Source organism: Temnothorax nylanderi, unplaced genomic scaffold (assembly GCF_030848795.1).
Source record: "Temnothorax nylanderi isolate EJ_2023f unplaced genomic scaffold, tnyl_v1.0 TNYL_tig0149_pilon, whole genome shotgun sequence".
NCBI classification, from domain to species: Eukaryota; Metazoa; Arthropoda; class Insecta; order Hymenoptera; family Formicidae; genus Temnothorax; species Temnothorax nylanderi.
In genome coordinates this window covers 272,260-293,661 of record NW_027249211.1, presented here as the reverse complement: position 1 = coordinate 293,661, position 21,402 = coordinate 272,260, and the positions used below count along the sequence as shown (strand labels likewise).

At 38.7% G+C, this 21,402-nt stretch overlaps 1 long non-coding RNA gene across 2 annotated transcripts in view; it reads right to left on the bottom strand.

Annotated features, from left to right (window-relative positions):
* The window catches only part of LOC139777463 (uncharacterized), a 115,155-nt gene that overhangs the window by 46,159 nt on the left and 47,594 nt on the right, over positions 1-21,402 (bottom strand). The gene's annotated exons all lie outside the window — the stretch shown is intronic.

The window sequence follows — 21,402 nt, the reverse complement described above, 5'->3', positions numbered from 1 at the left end:
TAGTTTCCGGAGTCTGTCAGGAACACGCTTTCCACCGCGTATTTAAAAGCTATAATGAAGAGCTATACTCGTATTGCCAATTTATAAAGCCAGTAAAATTAATTTATTTCTTTTACATATATGTACGTGTATGTATAAGAAGATAGATATATATGCAAAGAATATTTGTAATCTATTGTAAATTGTAAAATTTATATAAATTATATATTATCTTATTTATCTCACGTTGGATTAACTTTTATGATAATTTTTTCATCGACTTTTATTTTTCGTAGAGTTTAATACAATTAGCAAAAGAATAATTCTAGTAATTTACACACCCAAGGACAGCAATTTTTATATCTCAAATTTATTTTTGTAACATATACTTTTTGTTTTTATATATTCAGATTTTATCTTATTCTTATCTACTCAAATATTCCTGAAGTTTAATCATATATTATTAATTTAATTTTATATATAAAATCTATTTATATAAGAAACATATTATTATTTTATAATGTAAATTTATTGTGCACCCTTTTTAAAATTAAATGGCATTAAAATAAAATCGACTCGAACAAATGGTTATCGTTTATAAAAGCGAACGGTATCGCTCTCTCGAGTTTTGACTAATGTAGCAAACGACCTCCGTCGATGACCGCATCCTACAAAAGATGAGGTCCATTCATAGTTTTATGCTTGCCTCGGAATTCGAATGTAGGAGGCGTAATGTTGACATAGCAGCGGCGAGACGTCAGCGGTACGTCCCTATGCGAAGGCAATCGGATCAAGAAGTAAGAGAGAAAGAGAGAGAGAGAGAGAGAGAGAGAGAGAGAGAGAGAGAGAGAGAGAGAGAGAGAGAGAGAGAGAGAGAAAGAGGCGTGTACGATGGCATCGGTGCTTGTTAAAACGACCTCAGACTATCGCAGCAGGGCACTTCCTTCGGCGGCGAACCTCCAAGAGAGCGGAGGGGCCCCCCGCTCTTCGAGAGAGGCTCCTCTCTTCGGCCTCGGAATCGCCGCCGCGTGTCCACGGACGGATCGTTAAAGAGTAAGAGAAGTAATGGGGCTCCGTGCCGAAAGTGGCGTCACGGTTTACCGCTCGATGAAGAGAGCGGGGGCCTCATAACGACGCACACCGATCTCCGAAGGATTCCGAAAGAGAATCAGGCGTTTCAATGAAACGGAACGTCCGGCTGAAACGGAGTTTCTACATCGTTATACGTTCTTGTACGCGATATGTTTTACCGTGTAAAATGGGTCATACTTATGCAAGTTAAACGAGACATGTGGACACCTCTTTTTCGTATGATAGATTTAAATTTCGTTTAAATACGATTTGATATTACTCGATTATTTTGGAATGGCCATTGATAATTTCCAAACGGCTCTAAATCGAAAACAAAGAGTTATTAACAAATAAATTTATATTAAATCAAATTCTTTTAGTACCTATTGTAGCAATGTCTGTCATTTCAGTCAATCATTAAAAATGACATTTTTACGTTTTCGACGAAAATAAAGGCATCGCATCATGAAAACAATTATTATCCACAGTAAAATTACAGGAGATATATGTGCGCTAAGAATAGATATCGGATTGAAGCGTATATCACGCCTTACAATTTTTTAACACAATTTTCTGACCGTAAAAATATTTATTTATGACAATATACGCACACACAAATAACAAATCGTACCTATATAATTACGAGCAATCTCCTCTTTCACAAACGTACGTTTAGGCGTATCGTATATGCCCGCCTCTCCTAGACGTATATATTATAATCTGTTATGTTTATTAGGCAGCGAAAACATTTCTACCGGTGTTCAGGCTGGAGGCGGTAACTACAAAGAGAACCGGGACAAGGTAGTTTGTTAGAGAGCAGCTTGCACGAACTAACACGAGCTACTTGTTTGCACGAATGCGGAACGAACCACTCGACTGTACGGGATTACAAGCGCCTACACGCGGAGTTACGCCCTTATCTTCGATTTAATTTTGCCTTTATGTGCGCTACCGACATTAATCGCGTCGGCTGTACCAAAAGAACACTACCGAAAATTAAATAACAAAATGAAGACAAATTTACCCACCTTCGCATGATACGAAATCACGTCGCGTTAAAGTCCGAATGCGTATTTCATGTAATAATTATCTGATCTCCGTCTAGTAATAAGTCGTAAAAATCTAATTAATTAATTAATATTGTCTGAAAAAGAGGTTGTTGTCTTTAACATATTCTTCTAATTATTGTTTTTGAATAATTTGTCACGACAGAGTCATATATTTCTGATAATTTCAATAAAGAAAACTATATAAAAACCGTTAAAGCCCAAATTCATATTTCTTCACTGAGAAAAAAATGTTGTTAATTTGACTAAACTCGTTTAGTTGGTGTGATTTGTTTAATGTAAATATTAATATATTTAAATCAAATATACGTGAGTAATATCAAGAAATATTTTATTTTATTTTATATAATATTTGTTGAATTAACAAATGTTAGCTTGACAGCCCGTGACCGCTGCATTTAGTTGAATCAAACAATATTTCTTTGAATCAACGATTTTTTTTTCTCAGTGTTGTAATAATTACCTGATTACTGTCTAGTAATAAATAAATAAAAAACTGAATTTAATTAATTAATATCGCCTGAGAAAGAAGGTGTTCTCTTTAACGTATACTTCTAATAATTATTTTTTATAAATAATTCATCAAAAGTCATATTTCTGGTAATTTCAACAAAGAAAATTGTATAAAAACCGGGGTCGCTATTTTAAGAGGATAAATTATATTATAATATACGAGTATTTCAAAAATAAATCATGGGACTTCTTTACATATATAGATAGGATTCGTGGGTGGTCTTCGGATTTAGACGGATTATTCATCCGAACCACTCGACTTCGTCATCGTCATCGTCGCCTTTGCATTCGCATTCGGGGAAGGCTTTCGGTTTAGCCAAAAAGCATTCCTCAGCGAATTCCGAGCGTATCGGTGCAAGTAACGCCGCCGATGGGCCCGCGACAACTGACGTTTCACAGAGTCTTTTCGTGGCGAGAGAGACAGAGAGAGAGACAGAGAGAGAGAGTGTAAAGTCGCTGGCATCTTGATGGGCGGTTTGCTTCTTTTTATCCTATCGCAAAACACGTACGTGTTTATCAAGCTCGAACCTTTACCCTTTTATCCCGCAGAATAGGTATCCCGATCTCCGAAGATATATCTTTCTCTTGTTAGCGGCGCGGCGTTCTCGGACGTCCCTACAGATTTTTAAAATTTATTCCACTTTGTATTTACAATGCGAGATCACGAAGTTAGATATACAGATTCCATTTACAGGCAGACGGATACACAATATGTAATTTTGCATATTGCTCTACCAAGCATAAATATGCAAAGTAAAATCACGGAAGACCAAAAAAGATAAAATTTTCAAATAAAATACAGATTTAAGATAACGCTGCTGCTAAAAATAATGAAATAATTAAATAAGAATATTTTTGAATTTACTACACGGAGAGAATTTTCTCTTAAAATTTACCCTGAAATCATAGTAGTTGTGGGACAACATGGAGCACCAAGAATTTTATGCGAGCTATTCTGATTAATTTCTACCATGATAAAAAATATTAATATCTATTACATTAAAATATAAAATATGTTTGATTAATTTTACTAAAATATATCAAGGAAATTTCAATAATTTTTCAAAATTTACCAATCTGCTTGGTAATTTTTATCACGTTGTTTGTAAAATGTCTTTTGTATATTTTAAAAATTCCTTGATATTGCCAAGTTGTCCCAAGTTTGTAGTGAATTTAAGGGTAAAATATAACAAAAAATTCTCTCCGTGTACTAATTTAGATACAATTAAATGTTGAAAGAAATTCCATTTTTTTTTCGTCATTACATTTCTTACGATTTTTACGCGTTTCAGTTCGTTCTACACAGCATGTTCCGCACATTTCTCACTATTTCTGCCGCTATCTAATGGGACGTCAAGCTTAACTTAACGGAAGAAGCTGAATATTCTCGCAACATATACGTATGCGCGCTCTCAATAAAAAGTAAGAGATGATGGTCAGTAAGCGTCCGGAGATTGGATCAGATCTCCCGATTACCGCGGTAATTACAAAGCCGCGCCGGCATTTTGCCGGACTCGTGGAAGCCAGCCGCCCTGCCCGCCCTGGTCCACAGCCGGCCGGGGCCGCGCGATGCATTACGCGACGCGCACGATGCAAAAACCGGGCATCCGCGCGCAAAGCATCGAGAGATAATCACCGCCACGTGACCGCCGCCAGCCCGGCCCCGTTTTTGCGGGCATTACGTGGCCCTAATCCGGCCGAAGAGGCGCCATAATTACTACGCCCTGTTCGAACCTCGTCACCGTGTGTAATTTAATAAGTTTACGCGCGATGACGATGCCGCCCGGTCGTGCCGCCCGAAAAAAAAGCTTTCGCCGCGTCTTCCGTTCCGCAGCCACCCGGTCAAATCCCTTTTAACGCACGTTAATCGCGGCACGCAACCCCTGATACGAGCGATCGCTGACGATGCGATCGATGCCGCTTATTGTTAGTAATTGGCAAAGTTTCGATACAAATAGAAATCGCTTATATATTTATTAAGTACATTTATAAAGTTTAAATGAGTAGCTATTAGTACTTTTCTCTTAGTTTTATAAAGGGAGATCCTTCAATTTCTGCAGTTTTATTTCAAAAGTATAAGTAAGTGGTACAGAAAAGAATTCGATTTTTATACAAGATCGATCAGATTAACTACACTATTGTACCTTATCTTATACTTTATATTTATCGCATTATTATATTTTATCTTGAATCATAATAATTTTGCTTTAAAAATTCAATATCTTGTATGAGAACATTAATTAATTTAGAAATTGATTTAGTGTAACACGTGAGTTGCGTTTGATTACACTACTGTATTTAAGAAATTGGGGAGTTTTTGCAATACCGTCTTTCAGACATACAGAGTGAATGTATCTGAACAATTCAGATAACGTTTACCGTATCTGTAAGACGGTATTGCAAAAACTCCCTATTAACGATAATATAGTGTATCTTTTATTTTTAATTTGTATTCAGATCGTTTATGTTATTTCGAGTTATTTTATTTCATGTTGATTTTATTTGACTGACGATAATTCCAAAAGTCTGAAACTGGCGAGTCAGCCAAATTCTCCCGCTTAAGCCGATTTCAAATAGAACTGCACCGAAAATCGACGACGTTAGCAAGTTTCGCGCGCTTCGCCAAAGTTAGTCTCGCGGCGACTCTTATTTGATTTTGTTGTGGGTTCTTTAAACCGGCGCGGCCGGCCTCCTATCGATCCGCCGATCTCCGCCTGTAAATCTCCGTCATTTATAAACGCCTTTTAACGATCTCTTCTTTCCCGCACGAACCGCCGATTTGGTGCACGCGAATGTAAATGCCTTCGGCCGAATTTGTCGGGCCGAGAGATCCGCCAATGACAGCCTCTCGCGGACGAACGCTTCCTGATTGCGTGGCGCCTTCTTAGAATGGGTCTTTATCAATTTTACGAAGTGGCCGAAGTAGTTTTTATTAATTGGATACCGCGCGGAGTAGCCTCGAGCTGCGACAGCCGCAATTTGTCTTCCTCGTTTCTCGCCTCACTCTCTCTCTCTTTCTCTCTCTCTTATGTCGGTCTCCTTTCTTCTTTTCCCCTCCCTCGTGCGAGAGAACTCGGGTCTTCCTGTCGCCTAATCTTTCATCCACATCGAGCGCCCATCAAACGACGCGACGCGTTTCACCCAACGTGCGGGTCCGCCAACATGTAAATGCGAATGCTATTTCGATATGGCAGGTAATGGTCGCAAGAAGAAATGATAGAACGTTAAGTCACTATCGCTCGACGCCGTCTGGAAACGGGCTCCGTCTTCATCGCTTTTATGAAACGGTCAAGCGGCCTTTATTAGTCCGCCACTTCCCGGAGTAATCTCGACGATGGAGAGGAATACAATTTATCTTCGTTACTTCCACGGGATTTAATCTCTAGACTTTTTAATTAAAGCCGCAACATCGTTTAAACCGACTAACCTCCGCCGCGTCTCGTTCGCTAGGATCGATATTATTACCTTATAGATATATGTACGGGGGGTTCGCTTTTTTAAGCGAATAGCAAATAGAAATGAGAATGCGCGCATTAATCTACATTAATTCGCGCTAATTTACGTTAATAAATATGCGTCTTTCGTGTACGATTGCAAAATCCAAAATGAAACGTAAGTTAAGTTATGGATACGCAGCGAATGTAATCCGTAAAAAGTTCTATACGTATCGGAATTCGAGATGTAATCAATATTGTATTTCTGAAAGAAATATGAGTATAATCGCTTATTCAACGCCATCAATAAGGCTGCAGAAAGATTTATCAAAGATATTTTTCACAATGATTAAGATGTTACATGCATGAAAAGACAAAAAGAACTATGCCGGAATCGATTAAATTTTTTCAAGCTAATATTGAATCTCGTGTCGCTAAATTACAAAGATTACACGGATAAATATACCGCAACGGCGACTCATAAAAAAATTTTTACCTTCTTTTATACTCTGTATTCTCGTTAGATCGCCGCAGTAGCCGGAGCGCCTCGTTATCGTTCTAAATTATATCGCAAATAATCTTCAGATTACGGACAGAACTGAAATAGCCGGAGTAAGTTGTTGCAAGCCCGGCTCGCACGACTTCTCGAGCTCTCCTCCGCCAGCGATGCGAGATTTCCAACGGCAATTTCGCGAAGCCCCTTTTCCGCGCTACGAAAACCAGTGTAAAAAAAAAAAAGGTCGCACGCGGACGGAATAATCAAGGTCCTGATCAAAGCGCGGTTTCACGCGGCGACGGACGATGCTGACGGCTAATTAAGCGCCGGCGGACTTCTCGATGCCGCTCCGCCGTACGCGAGCATTACATGATCGGTCGTCGTATACGATTATGTCGTTTTTGCCTGTAAAAAGATCCACCGACGTATACCGTATTCGTGCAACGCCAGTGTCCATGCCGGGACATCGCAGGAAGCTTCCGATCTTTTGAATGTGCTCGTCCCTCGCTCGCCAAGATATCTCCTTATAAGCAGCTCGCGCGTACGTTTAAACGGGTACCCGAGCTGATTAGCACCTCGTTGCGTTAGTTTCAAAGAAAATGTCACGGGCTTCACGCAAACCTGAGTTACGCAACAAACTCTCCGCGTTTTGTGAGTTTATCATGACGCGAAAATTTCAGAAGGGTTGAATCTCTCAGAACAGGAATTTAGAACCGACGCTTTCCAATAAAGAGCCGGTCTATCAAATATATTTTAATTACACAGAACAGTACATAAAATATTTTTCTAAATTTCTTTTGTATAATATAAGCAAGTGAGATTGAATAATTGAGCAAAGATCCATTTGCGATTCGTATAAACACTCTCGTTTCGTTCGTAAACAATCCGCCTACTACAAAGAAGACGTTTCAGATAATCGACGGCGAAAGATCAATCGCGACACGCAGCGCGCGAAAACCCGCATGACGGTAGGACAAATAAATAGCCTGCATACATGGCGCACGGCTCCGTCCTTACGGCTGAAACGGGGTATTGCTGTTGCAGGTGAGCGAGTGGTATAGCCGATTGGATCCGAAATCGAACACAGTGTGGTGTGTTCATTGGTCGCGGCAGGGCGACAAGCGGAGGGGGAGGAATATCCAGGTAAGAGGAAGGGGGGATGCGTACCGGCGTGGCTTAGAAGAAAGAACGTGGCGGCACGGTTCAAAGCAATGGTGACATGTGACCGGCATTGTGAGAGCCTGAGCCTCTCTATACCGCGTGGTTATATGCTTTTCTATTGCGATGAACCGGGCTTGCTTTGACGGTAGGCCGGCTCGCCGACGTGGCGGTCTCTTCCGCGCCGTTTCGGGGCAACCCTGAAAATTGCCGACTACGATCACTCATAGCGTAAGCATAAATGTGCCACCCCGGAAGGGTCTTGTCCGGTAAGACCTTTCTCACGTATAAAAACAATAATCCGTAGTGTATGCCCTTTCGATGGCACATGACATACGCAATATCTTGCTGGTCTTAGTTTTTGGTCGCTTCTTTAGGAGACGTATGTATTTTCGTAAAATTTAGCAGTAAAAGGTCGTTATGACGAACGTGTTGGCGCAGATTAAAGCCTGCATACTAATTTACCTGAAGTTATTAATTCACTTTAATACAAGTATATCTTAATTATTTCATAAAATGTCCAACAAACATTATTTTACAGTAGAACTCAAGAAAAAATTTCTATCTTTTAATTCAATATCAAACCATACAATTTTTAAGCGTATATCTTTTTATATTTTTTATTTTAATACTTTTTATATTTGATACTTGGTTATATTCCCGAATTTTTGAGATCTTATCTACAAAACAATTTAACAATATTAACGTATTGTTTGATACACAAATGCAGGAAATACACGAAAAGTATGTTTTGTCATAAAAAATACCATAATAGTTTTGTGCCATCATTTTGCAACATCATGAGCGCTCATTACACGCGATTAAAACAACCCTAAATAGAAGCAATCTCTGCTACGGCTGGAATCTTTCGAGGATGAGTATCATAATGATCTAATCTGAAGGCGCAGTGACCGATCTTACGTAGCCAAGCCACGAAAAGGACACGTGTTCCAGACACGTGTGTCCTCATCGCACTTATCTTTGAGCCTATCTAGCCGCATTGTGCTACGGACCGATTATAAATACCCGTTTCCTGCGAGTCGCGACTACCCCCCCACTAAAGCTCACCCCATAAATTCAGGCGGAGGTTAATAAAGTGTACTCTCCTCATTTCCACTCCACACACACTCTCTCTTTATGTTCTCTCTCTAATTTCCGATATAATTGGTGATTTTCTAAGTCTATGTTTAAATTGTTATGATATTGAAGCTATAGAACTGTATATGGATATACAATCGATTTATCGATCAGAGAGAGAGAGAGAGAGAGAAAGAGAAAATTATCTAAGGATTTAAAAATAGAGTTGTGTTCAACAGCAGTGCAAAAGACATATATTTGTATTATGAAATTAACACTGCGCGGGCACCGTGTTTTTGGAGCACTTACCCGGACACCCTGAGACTTTTAAGTCTAAAGGGTTTTTGAAAGCGTTTCTGTGTTACAAAAAATCTATAAAAATGTTCAAAAAGTGATTTCTATACTTACATAAAGCCAGAACTGTTGCAATTTTTTTTAACTGTTGAAACATCAGGAGAAAACTGTAAAATACAAAAAATCGTCTGTGCCTTAAAAGGCCCTCACGGTGTCTGCGCAATGTTAAAGAGTGTTGACGAGAAGAAGTAAAAAGAAAGATCGTAGAGGAAGATCAATATATGAGAAAAATTATCTAACAATAAGAGAAGAAGACGGCATTACATGCTTAGAGAGCTGCTGATTCCAGTCACGTTATTAGAGATGTTTAGTCGTGGTTACCGAAAGTAGAGAGAGAGGTAACACAAGTTTGTCAGTAGACTATAGATAGAGACCGTATTGATTACAAGTTTACTACGGAATCGTGAACTCTCCCATTTGTGGTTTTCAGCCATCGAGGAGGCATTAACTAAGAAACTTGTTTTGTAAAAGATATTATAGTTTTTGAAAATAATAATACCCCCGTCCTTTTTTAACAATTTACAAATTTCAAATTGTGTACTGCACGATCAAGTTAAAAAAAGGATCCTCAAAGTGATTGCTCAAAGCTTTGTTCTGAATATCCACCGCGTAAAAGTAAAATTGCTTGCAAGAGATATTACATGCATCGAAGAATGATTATACTATGAATAGAACTTGTGTGTTCTACATATTGATTCGCAGATAGAATATGCAATAGAGCATGTTAATAATTGTGCCATTTTTTGTTGTACTTATATATATAAATATAATTAACACATATATATATATATATATATATAGATTAATGTAAAAGAATAAAAAGAATATACATATTCTCTCAAATTAACAAACTGCTGCAAATTAATTGCAGTTATGTCGTAATAACGCAGGTCGATATCAGTCAATAATTTATTCATAACTGAGGGGGAGCAATACTCGGTTGGCAGGTAATTATATTACGCTGCGTTAATCCGCGGGATCGGAATTAATTAATCGAACTTATTGCACAAAGTTTCCGCGCGGGCTCAGGTGTGCCATTGAACGCATACTTTGACTACCTATCAGCCACAATGCCCGCCGGGATTCGGCGGCGGGTCAAACAGGAAATGCCGTTGTTGAGTTTGATTGCATTGTATTGTACCACGACGTTGATTACATCAGTTCCTGCACCTAGCATCCTTCGAATCCTTCGTGCGGACATTGGCTAGTCACGTGGTATCCCACGTCTCTCTTTGTGGGGAAGCAAGGAAATTAAATGCACGTGAAAAGCGAAAATGCGGTTTTCGAATCGTTGAAATACCGTAACAATTGTCTGTCTACATTGTCTACAAGATCTTTGTCAAAATTGAGAAATTGAATGAAACAGTTTAGACAAGATTAAGAATAATTTAAGAATCAAATTCTTACTTTATGGTATATCCAATTAAAATTTGAAATTCAATATAGATGTGTTTTTCGAGAATTTGCCAGCGCACTCTCCATTTCCAGACAATATCGTCACGAATCGAACAATATTTTTCGAATATTTAGCTGTTATATTGAAAACGCTTCTGCCTATTTGGATTTACCTAAAAAACAATTTTCACGTACAAATTCAAGAATTCTTTGATCTAAATAAATACGCTTTTGGCACGTAAGTGCCGTACGTATTTTCTTTAACGCTCAATGAACAATTTCGATTGTTACAAGCGCCGGTAGAAAGCGTGGACGTAAGCTGGCGCATCCTTCGAATCCTTAGCGTTAATTTCGGCGAGCCGCGTGCCATTCCATATTTGCGGTGCGGGGATGATTGCCAGGGTGGGCGTGTGTATATGCACGCCCGCGCAGTAAACTTGTAGCCATCAGCGAGCATTACATTAATTTATCGGGTACTCGTTCCGCGGCGTTTTGCCTCGAGAAACTGCGCGCGGGGAGCGCGGCAGCATCGGCGTCGGCCGTCGTAATAACAATAAAGTAGAGGCTTATGGTGCTCGGACGGGCTCGTTTTCGCGAAAAGGCACCGAAAAGGCATTATCGATATTTATTCGGCGACCGCCCTCCATAATATTCAGAACGATTGCCCCGGCGCGGCGTTCGGGCCGAAGACGTTCGACTGCTGCGCCTCCGATGAAATTTCTGTTGTGCGCGTACGCTTGAACGCATAATCGTGGATAATAATTAGAGGGCTCGTCGGCGCCGCGGTGGTCGCGCTTTAACATCGTTATTTCCCTCCCCTCACCCCCTCCCCACCCCTCCTCGCGCTGTTCCTCTCCCGTTTCGATCTCTTTGCCCTGATCTCGTTCCTCTCGCGTATGTACACGCGCGTGCGAGCGGCACATCGGTAAAAAAAAAATTGTTTCCTTACGACCGTAAAATCGAAAAACAACATCGCCGATCGCGATACGTGATACGTGATGCACGAAGTACGACGTTAACAAGCCGGAAAAATCGTGCAGCACGGTTTGGAAAAACAACGAAAGATTATTGCGAAATTTGCAAACCGTAGAGGAAATTGTTTTCCTTCGACGTTTAATTCAAACACGACAAACATCGAAGGGTGGTTTGTTCGCAAATTCGATTTATGACGCTGTTTTTTCTTCGCATTCTACACACGTGGACAGTTTTAGAACAACTCCTATCAATCTGTCTCTAGCGGTGGCTATCAGTTGTATCAATATTTTTGAATGATACAAATGAAACAAGCACTTCGCTTTCAGTGCTTTCACATATCATTTATTATTAAAAATTGACATTTGTAACATAGTATTTGTATAGTGTCAAAATATTTGCGATATTCCCTTTATAATATCGTACACACCAATTAATGATGTGTACTCAGAATAAACAATTATCTTGCTAATATTTTGACAATGTTATTAGAATGAAAACTATTAATAATAAATGTTTTACGCGTGTAATCGGTAATATATTGCAGTCAACAAAGTAAAATCACTATCGCTATATTAAATCTGTTATCTATTGTTACCAATAGATTTTAATATAAATGTATTGAAAAATCAATAGTTATATAGTATAATAATAATAATTCATGATTACGAAAGCGACAAATTTTCTATTTTTTGTGGTACCACCAAAAAATCCTAAGAAAAAACACATATACATTTATGTTCGTTTGAAAAACCACAAAAACTGTTTTTCTTCTAAATTTCTTTGGTATGTCATAAAAAATTCTCATAAATGTCTATTACCTGCACATACCCTTACAGCAACCTACAGCTTTTTACAACGCTATTTGTCTCGGCAAATGGAACCTCTTTCAACAAAAAGACAATCTAAAAACATGACATTTACGGCCTTTCTATATATCAAGTCTTTAAATTTTTTTCTCTTTATTCCCAGAAAGTGAAAAAAAAATAGTCATGGCACAAACTAAGTGATCCTATCTTTATCTCGGATCGAGAAATTCGAAAATAATCCGAGAATAACTATCCTGTCCTCGTTAACGACTTATGTATTTTTCACGTAGGGCAGGGTTCATCGATTCGGGCGTTCCATGGTAATTTCGCGAATGGACCGTTTCGATGGTTCCCTCGATTCGGAGAGAGAGAGCTGGAGTTATAGGTCAGCTTTGCGGCGGTGGCGACGGCGGCGGGCATATGGCGGCAAGATGAAAGCTCTCTACCGCGATGTTTACATAATAGTAGTCCACCGTAATTCTCCCCCTCCTTTTTTTCGCCCTACCATCGCCTACAATTTCTTCGACATTCTCACACTTCACCCGTCTCTCTCTTTTTCCGCGTCTTCTTCCATTCGCCGCTACTCTCTCTTCAGGCTTCCTTTCACAAACATCCACCTTCCTCTTTTATTCCTCTTCGATTTCTATCGCCCGCCTCAGTCTTCTTTCGTGCTTTATGTGTACGGCGAATTTTTCTTTGATTGAAGTGAAGTGTTGTTCTTCCATTTGAATTTATGATGATACGCGCATTGATTACTTCATCCTCGTTTCATTATCTGGCACTTTTGATTTTTCACTGCTTTTACGTTCTCTTATCGTATTCTGAACTTATCCGAGATCTAATCAATATCAATTAAATGATTTTTATTAAAAAAGCCAATATTAAATTAATACTTACTCTAATTACAGTAGCGTGAATTATGTGATGATTTATCATCACATCAATTTCGTCAATCAATTTCATTATTAGATATATAAATAATCACTTATATTTTGGGAACATCTTACAATAATAACAACTCTGATCCAATAACTCGCTTACTTATCACATCGCATCGTCATCAGCCAGCATATCATTATCTCATTTATTCACTGAGATTTGGCCATCCAACGTTCTCATACCATCCGATTTCCGCTCGATCGCTTTTATTCCCCCGTCATTTTAATATCCTCGGCCTCATCCTTTTTTCTCTCCGATTCCTTCTCTCCGCATTGGCCCGCGGTATATCGCGCTTCTTCCCATTCTTCCCATCCCTATCATCCCCTCCTAGTTCCTCGAGCTGCACTTTTATTTCTCCTCCCTTTCTGTTTCTTTGATTCCACATTTCTCTTATCGCCCTCCTCTCTTCCTTCCCCGTTCTCCTCGTCCCCCTCGAAAGTTTCCGTTTCGTTGACCGCACCGCTCCTCCTCCAACCCCTCCTCCAACCCCCATCCCTGGCATGCACACGCATCACCGATTCAAACGCGACATACGCATCCCCCCATTCTCCGTGGAACTGCGTGGCTAACATCAAACGTGCCGACAACCACGACGTGCACCTGCCTCCGTCACGCGCGCGAGTAAACGGCTCGTTCCTTCCTACTCTTATCCCTCACGAGTATTCTCATTACCCCCACTGGCAGCCGAGTACCCTCATTGGCAACGACGTGTCTTGGTAACCCATTACCCCGCACTCTGTTTACTCATACACATATACAGAATCATCTTACTAATCCTCTAGTTAAAAAAAACATTCATGCTGGTCTCAACCATCTTTATCAGACTTTATTGTAAGCTAAATCTCTTTGTTTTAATATTAATTGAAGTATATTATAAATATTTCTGTATAAATCAAATTCTTTATTTCCTAAAGTTTCAGAAAAGAAATACTTTTTTAAACTATAATTAAAGAAGTTTACTTCAAGAAAAATTTTATCAATAGAATTATTTTATTCTAAAGTACTTTTAATACATATAATAAATGTCCTCTATATAATAAATATTAACTACGTTTTCAAAATTTAATTTTTTTGACAATTACTAACACATATATTAAAATCAAAATAAGAGAACATTTTCTTATTAATACGTAAATACTTTTATTAACAATCTGTGTTAAAATATGCGTAAAATAGCAGATATCTTCTAAATAAATTGTAATATTATATCTTAAAAGTTTCTCTTGAAAAAGTAGTATGATATATTGCAAATAAAATGGACAAACAATCGTTGCCATGAATTCATGCTTCGTTTATGTTATTTTCTCTAAATCCTTCACTTTAGTATGCGACCGTATATCCCGCATCCCACATTTAATTAACTAGAAATTTGCGACATAGTAGGAAGACCCTCGAAACGTTAAGAGCTTGCAGTTGTGTTCTATTATGGTACCGCTATTTAACACAGTACAAAGCCATAATTATCTCCACTGATGAACAAAGATAGCAACAATGAAAAGCCAATTTAGCAGCTGCATTGACATGTTAACATCTAATCATCACATCTCTAAAGCCCTAAATCTTAGTAATTTTACTATAATATCAATTTGATAGATAAAATACCATACGAACTACACATGGAAATAAATTTCTTAATTAGAAAAAGGAGGTGTCTAAAATTTCGTAAAAATAGCTAGCTTTCACAAAATATAGGAAAATCTCCTAAATCTCCGTGAGACGATCACGCGAAAGTTATATCGTGTTAATACCTGGCAATATTTAAAACTGACAGGAACCGTTTACAACAGGACTGCAAAAGCGTTATTATCATTAATTCTCACCACGATATTAATAATAATAGCTGCACTTTAGTTGCGAGAATTAATGATGATAGCGCGCGTTGTCATGCTTGTTTAAGATGCTGGCCGGCAGCTCCAGCCGGTATCTCCGCCGCGAGCTCTGAATTTCGCTCTTGCGGCTCTCACCGATTCAGTCGAAGGATATCGCGAGCTTGCTATCAGTTCCCCACGATTGTGACGGTTTGGCCACAGTGTACAGGCAACGCCGCTGAAGCAACAAGGAGGTAAGACAAGCGAGAAAAAAAAAAGAGATAAACAAGAGGTAGATCGTCGAGGAAGGGATGAAAGAAGCCGACTGCCCTCCGAGATATTCCCCTCCTATGTTCCACGAGAGGCCCCCCTTTCTTCGACTACTACACACCTGGTCGCAACTCCCTCGTCATATCCTGAGTCCGCCGGTATCAAAACTACGATTGTGCGCACACACAACCGCGGCCTGCCGTCGTGCAAAACTGTTTATTTATTATGTTCTTTTATCGAGTTATTAATTGTTCGGAAACGAGGTATTATTGAGAAGTTATTAAAAATAATATGTATTTTAAAAGGCAATAATTGTTCATCATATTTAAGAATATGGTGCAAATTAAGTCTTGAAATTGGAAAAATTTAGAGACAAGACTATAAATCTATGCGACATGTATAAATATTATAATTAAGATGTACAAAAATTATGCTTGAATTTTGTCTTTAATTGAAATCACTGGCACGTTGCAAGATAGCATTTTCTCTCCAATATCATTAAGTAAAAATCCATGACATAAATAGTAGAAGGAACGTTGAGTAGAAAACTTGACAGCTCATTATCATTGTAATATAAACATTATCTCTTGTATTTTAGGCTTAAGACTTTTCTCGGCAAATCAAGATATTATATAACCCATTGTTGCCCAATTTCAATGTTTAATCGTAATCTTTCGTCGCGACGCGCGTTTGTATTGCCCGAACAGTGGTGTTCCAGCATCATAATTCGTTTTGTCTATTATCCTAGCAAAACAGGTATTGTTTGTCGCGTAATTGCATCGCGTGCGCGTCATTAACGGAAGAATAGACCGTGACTATCAGTCTTTTGAAAACTGTATTCGTGTGTGCAAACGTAGGGCGCACACCGTGTAACATACATTTAAATTACTTCATTCCTAATATAATATTCCTGCTTCGTTATGTCTATTGAATTCATGTATGAAATGTAACATTTTAACGGTATCTTATTGGAAGGGCCACAAAAAGATAAGGTATTCAAAATTCATTCAATTAAAACTTCAGGTACATTTACATACATACGTCGCATTAAAGCTTGTATTTTTATAATGTTACTTTCAACAAGATAGTCACGGAAATTCGTACACGATAACTGGATACATTCGCAATTTGTGAATACAGAACAAGATCGTGAACAGCCGAGCCGTTCGTTCGGAACACTCCTCGGCACTTTTCGAGCATCAATTCGGTACTTCGTTTCGACTGCGAATCGGCCTAAATTGGCATCGACCGGTTTGACGATGACTTAAAAAAAAAAAAATTTTTTTTTTCGATTCGCCCGGCTTCTGATCTTTCGCTTATCATTAATTCGATACGATAATATTACGGCGACACGTTCTCCACTAATAACGTCACGTCGATCGCTTTGGCCCGCCGCTTTTCTGGACGCTGTTGATCGCCGACGACCATTCGAAGATACGGTTAAGAAGGAGAAACGCGCGCGTTTTCGATATATTCGCGGGGCGTACATACGTAATCTTTACGCAAATTTACTTATCGGCTCCATTACGCTCACATATTCATTTATTTATTTATGCGCGGTTCACGGTATGCAAATGCGGACGCGCCGTCGCCCGTCGCCCGTCGAAAGCCAAATTTGGGTAAAACTGAAATTCAGATTCGGACAGTCGGAGATCCCACGTTAAGCCACAGTCAAATTTCGACTGAAATTCTAATGTAAGTGGGAAACAGTGCGGCGCCAGGTGTCGAAACGCGCGAGAGTGCATTGGTGGAAACAAGAATAGGAATTATTTGTTTGGTTCATTCCGGACTGTGCGTTCTTAAGCATTCCACGGGATTCCATTCTCTGTACTTAAGCAAATCAAAGAGAAAGAAGAGATAAAAAGAAACCAGTGTATAATAATTTAAGTTTTTTATACTCGCATCTTTCGAATTAGAAGAAGCAAAACAATATAGTCAAATATAATATAATTTTTCTTCTTCTTTTCTCTGTAATTTTTCATTTTAATTATTACGTTTTTTATTTTGCATATCTTTCTCACTGTTCATAACAAATTTATAATAAGCAATCTCTCATTCATTATATTTACTTTTGTCAATTAATTAATATCCGTTGTTGAGACATATTTCTCTTATCGTGCTGTTATTCTATTCTTTAAAAACTTAATTTTCATAGAGCGTAAAGCAACTTTTCACATTTCCACGCTATAAATTGTCATTTCATCGTACGTTCGTCCTCACTACTTATACATGTACAATTAATTCTGTTTCTGCTTAATTTACGCGGAGGATTATTTCGAGAACATAATAAATTTCTACTCTACTCCGTTCCCTGTCTCTATTGAAGCCACGAGCCCCGCGGAGGTTCCGTGAATCGGCCGCAGCGTTAAGAGTCGGTACGGCGAGTGGATATCAAAGAGAGTATCGTGCAGCCTTCCCGCCGGCAGCAGGCGGCTTCTAGCTGCTAATGATCGCGGTGTACCGTAACGTGCTACACGATTCCGACGATAAACTACAACGCACCCGGCAGCACCCGCGGCACCGCAAACCCGTTTTTCGAGCGGACTTTTTCACGCTCCTCTTCGTTCTCCGTCCGGCTCTCCTCTTTCTCCCTCCCTCTCTCTCTCTCTTTCTTTCGCTCTCTCTCTCCCTCTCTCCCTCTCTTCTCCTCCTCGTTCGCTCGTAAGTATCTAACAATAAGTACGCGCTACTCGACGAAGCGCCTCGTCGCGATAGACTACCGGCTTTTATGGCGGGCATAGTATGTGCACCTACGTTACCTTATCTCGTTACACGTGTCATTAACGTGGCGGCGCCCGGTCAAGGTATACGAGCTCTTTTTGCGCGAATGTTAACGACGTAGCGATAACTGCAACACGTTAAACGGGAACGCCTCGCGATCACGCAGTGTGTGTTCCTAATGTTCATGTATTATCTCGGTCCGCCAAAATATTCCTGGTTTCGAACTATCGATTAAATCGGTTGAGAATAGTTGCAATGTTTGAGTAAAAACCGACAATTTCAAACTTCCTTACATGCACGATTATTTTTCTTTTGTTCCTGTTGCTTTATATTAAATTTTAAAACACAGTTCGTGGTAAAAACAGCTCGTAGGAGTACAAAAGTAGTCGAGAACTTGCTATAAAATTAATCTAAACATCAAATATGCTGTACATTTACATGAAGCTGGAGGATTATTTCCACTCGAGTTTGTGAACTTTTAATTAGTTTAATTATTATGTTTATGCTAACTTTCTATCCGTCTAGCAGTATATTTCAAAGAAAATAATAATTAGGTACCATAGCTTTACAAACAAATAAATAATTACACATAAGAATATCTTATATATAATTATTGTTAATGGTAAATATAATTATAACATTGTTAAAGTTTCAAGTATTTCGTATAAAAATAACAAAAAATTATATATACTGATACATTTATCCTGAAATAAATTCTTTATCGATTGTAACACATAGATATTAAAGACAAACTATTTTTTAAATCAACAATAATTATAACTATTATTGATACAACTAATTTAAAGGAATTACCAATGCAAAAACAATTTATCAATTTTTTCGAGACACAGAGGAAGTAACGAATAGGATATAAATTACTGTAGTTCCGCAACAAAATGCGTCTAGAGATGAACCATTTGCCGGCCACGTGATCGCACGACTGCAAGGATATCCCTTTACCTGGATCCACCGCTTTCTAATAATGCGGCTTGCAAATTGCCCCATCACTAAATAACCGATGATCAAGGGGAGCCTCCTCATTACTATACTCGTAAGATTCCCGCGCGCGCAATTTGCATTAACTCCGCGAACGAGCCGCGACCTCGATGAAGGTCGACACTCCCTACCCTTAAGATTGATGCCGGCCGATTACAGTAGCGACGAGAAGTCATTCAACAGAGGACGAGGGGCCCCCCTGCCATCGCATTGTATGCGTGTCGAAGTTCCCTGCCTACATGCTGCCGTTCGATTTTCGACCGAGAAGTGTCCACCGTGATAATCGGAGATCAATCGTTACCCCTCGATCCTCATCGATGAGGTAACAGAACAGCAGAGAGGAAGAATCGTAGGTTTTGCGTTCACCGAAAAGGGCACCTGCTGTCGTCGGCTGCCTTTGTCGGCGACCTCGAATACCCCGAGCTTTGATCTTTCGTCGACAACGTTCGGGACAAACAACGCCGGCGATGACAGCGTTACGGTGCACCACGGCTATTTGCGGCGGCCCGGCCGTCTCTAGCCGAGCGCTCGACTCGCTGGAAAACCGACCGCGCCGCCGCGCAGCGAATTGCACGAATTAGACTGTTAATTGCCGAGACGCGTCGGAAATTAATTGTAGCGAAATAGGAATGTAATTGAAGATCTGGACGCGCGAGCACCGAGCAAATCGAAAAACCGTGGCGATGCAGCGATGGATAGATTTCTCTGAAGTAAAAAGTCTATGGAAAAGAGAAAACTTCTTCAACTTTCGATACAAACAAGTATTTTTAATATGATTGTAAAAGGATCAGAGGAATTCATTAATTTCAATCTGCAAGTTTACATCATCTGTTTAGTAAATGCCTTGGTAAATACTGGCTTATTGATGCAAGAATTAGACGTACCTAGTAAACCTTTTCGGCATATTTATTTTTGCAAAAATTAAAATATGTGTGGGGAAAGTAATGCAGCATCATTAATCTCTTAACATCGTTAGTTCCTTATTTATTGTAGTAATATATTTATAATAAAATATCAGAATTCCTGCTTTATACAGAATATAAAAAAAAAGATTCTATTTCGCCCGAATGTTCCTTCAATACTGTGAATTGTGGTGTTTTCATCACCGAATGAAATTGTAAATTCAAGTTTCAATTAGCGAGAGAAGTGAGGATGAAAAAAAGAGTCGGCAAATGCGCGTGGATTACACTCAATAGCCAGCGTGCCATTTATTAATTGAATATCCACGTTCGATGTGCGATAAAATAAACCATAAAAGCGCTTAAACCGCAATTATACAAAAAAAAGTGTCTCTAACGGTAACACCACAGCTTAGCAATTTACCGCTTAGCTGTAATATTGAGTGCAAACATTATTATGCGATACGGTGCAACGCGTTGTCAACAATATCGCGTAAAATAATTTCTCTGATGGCGACGAATCAATCATCACAAATTAATTCAAGATTCTATGCAAAATGCGTGGCCGGAAAACGAAATGTTATCGTACGATGTTATCATCGAGCTTATTATCGACCGTAATTATTTCAATCAAATCAGCTATAAAGCAAAAATCAAATATTGAAATCTAATTACTAATTCTAGTAATAGAAATCCAGAAATCATAAACCGCATCAAGTGGACTCATTTACAGAGCATTTATCGATTTTCTTTATATATAACGATGAAAGAGCTATATAGTCGTGCTTCAGGCTGGTATTCATTTTCATGAAACAGGAAACATTGTAGATAATTCTAATAGTCGGATTATATAATTGTATTATTAACTACAAATATCCGGTATTATTTTTAATAATTTTATTACAGATATTAACTTTTTAGCATTGGAATATATTTTGATATCGCACGGTATACTCGTATTTTTTTTATCGTGTCGTCGTTATCTCTCCATGGTTTCATATTAACGAATACGCGTAAACATAATTACAGGTTGAATCAATGATTTTACTAATTAAAATTGTAATGTCGCATTACATAATCAATTGATCGTACATTAATTACGAAGATTTATTGAATCCGAATATTGTTAAGTCAAATAACGAAGAATCAAATCATGCTTTTAGCATCAAGGAACATGTTTTTCCATTAATTAAAATTTTCATTTAATTAAAATACATGATCGATGGAAAGCCTGAAAGAGATGTACTGATCTACGTATCATTTTGTAAATCATGTTAATTAAGAGATATATCACTTCACACAAGTGAAATAACAAAATCGTAATTTAAAAAAGGCACCTGACTGAATCGATATTGTGAAGCGTCCATGATCTTCACGACCTCGTCGCAGTTGGTCGCAGTCAAAACAACCCTGCACGTGGTAGTGAGAACCACGCTCTTCTCCA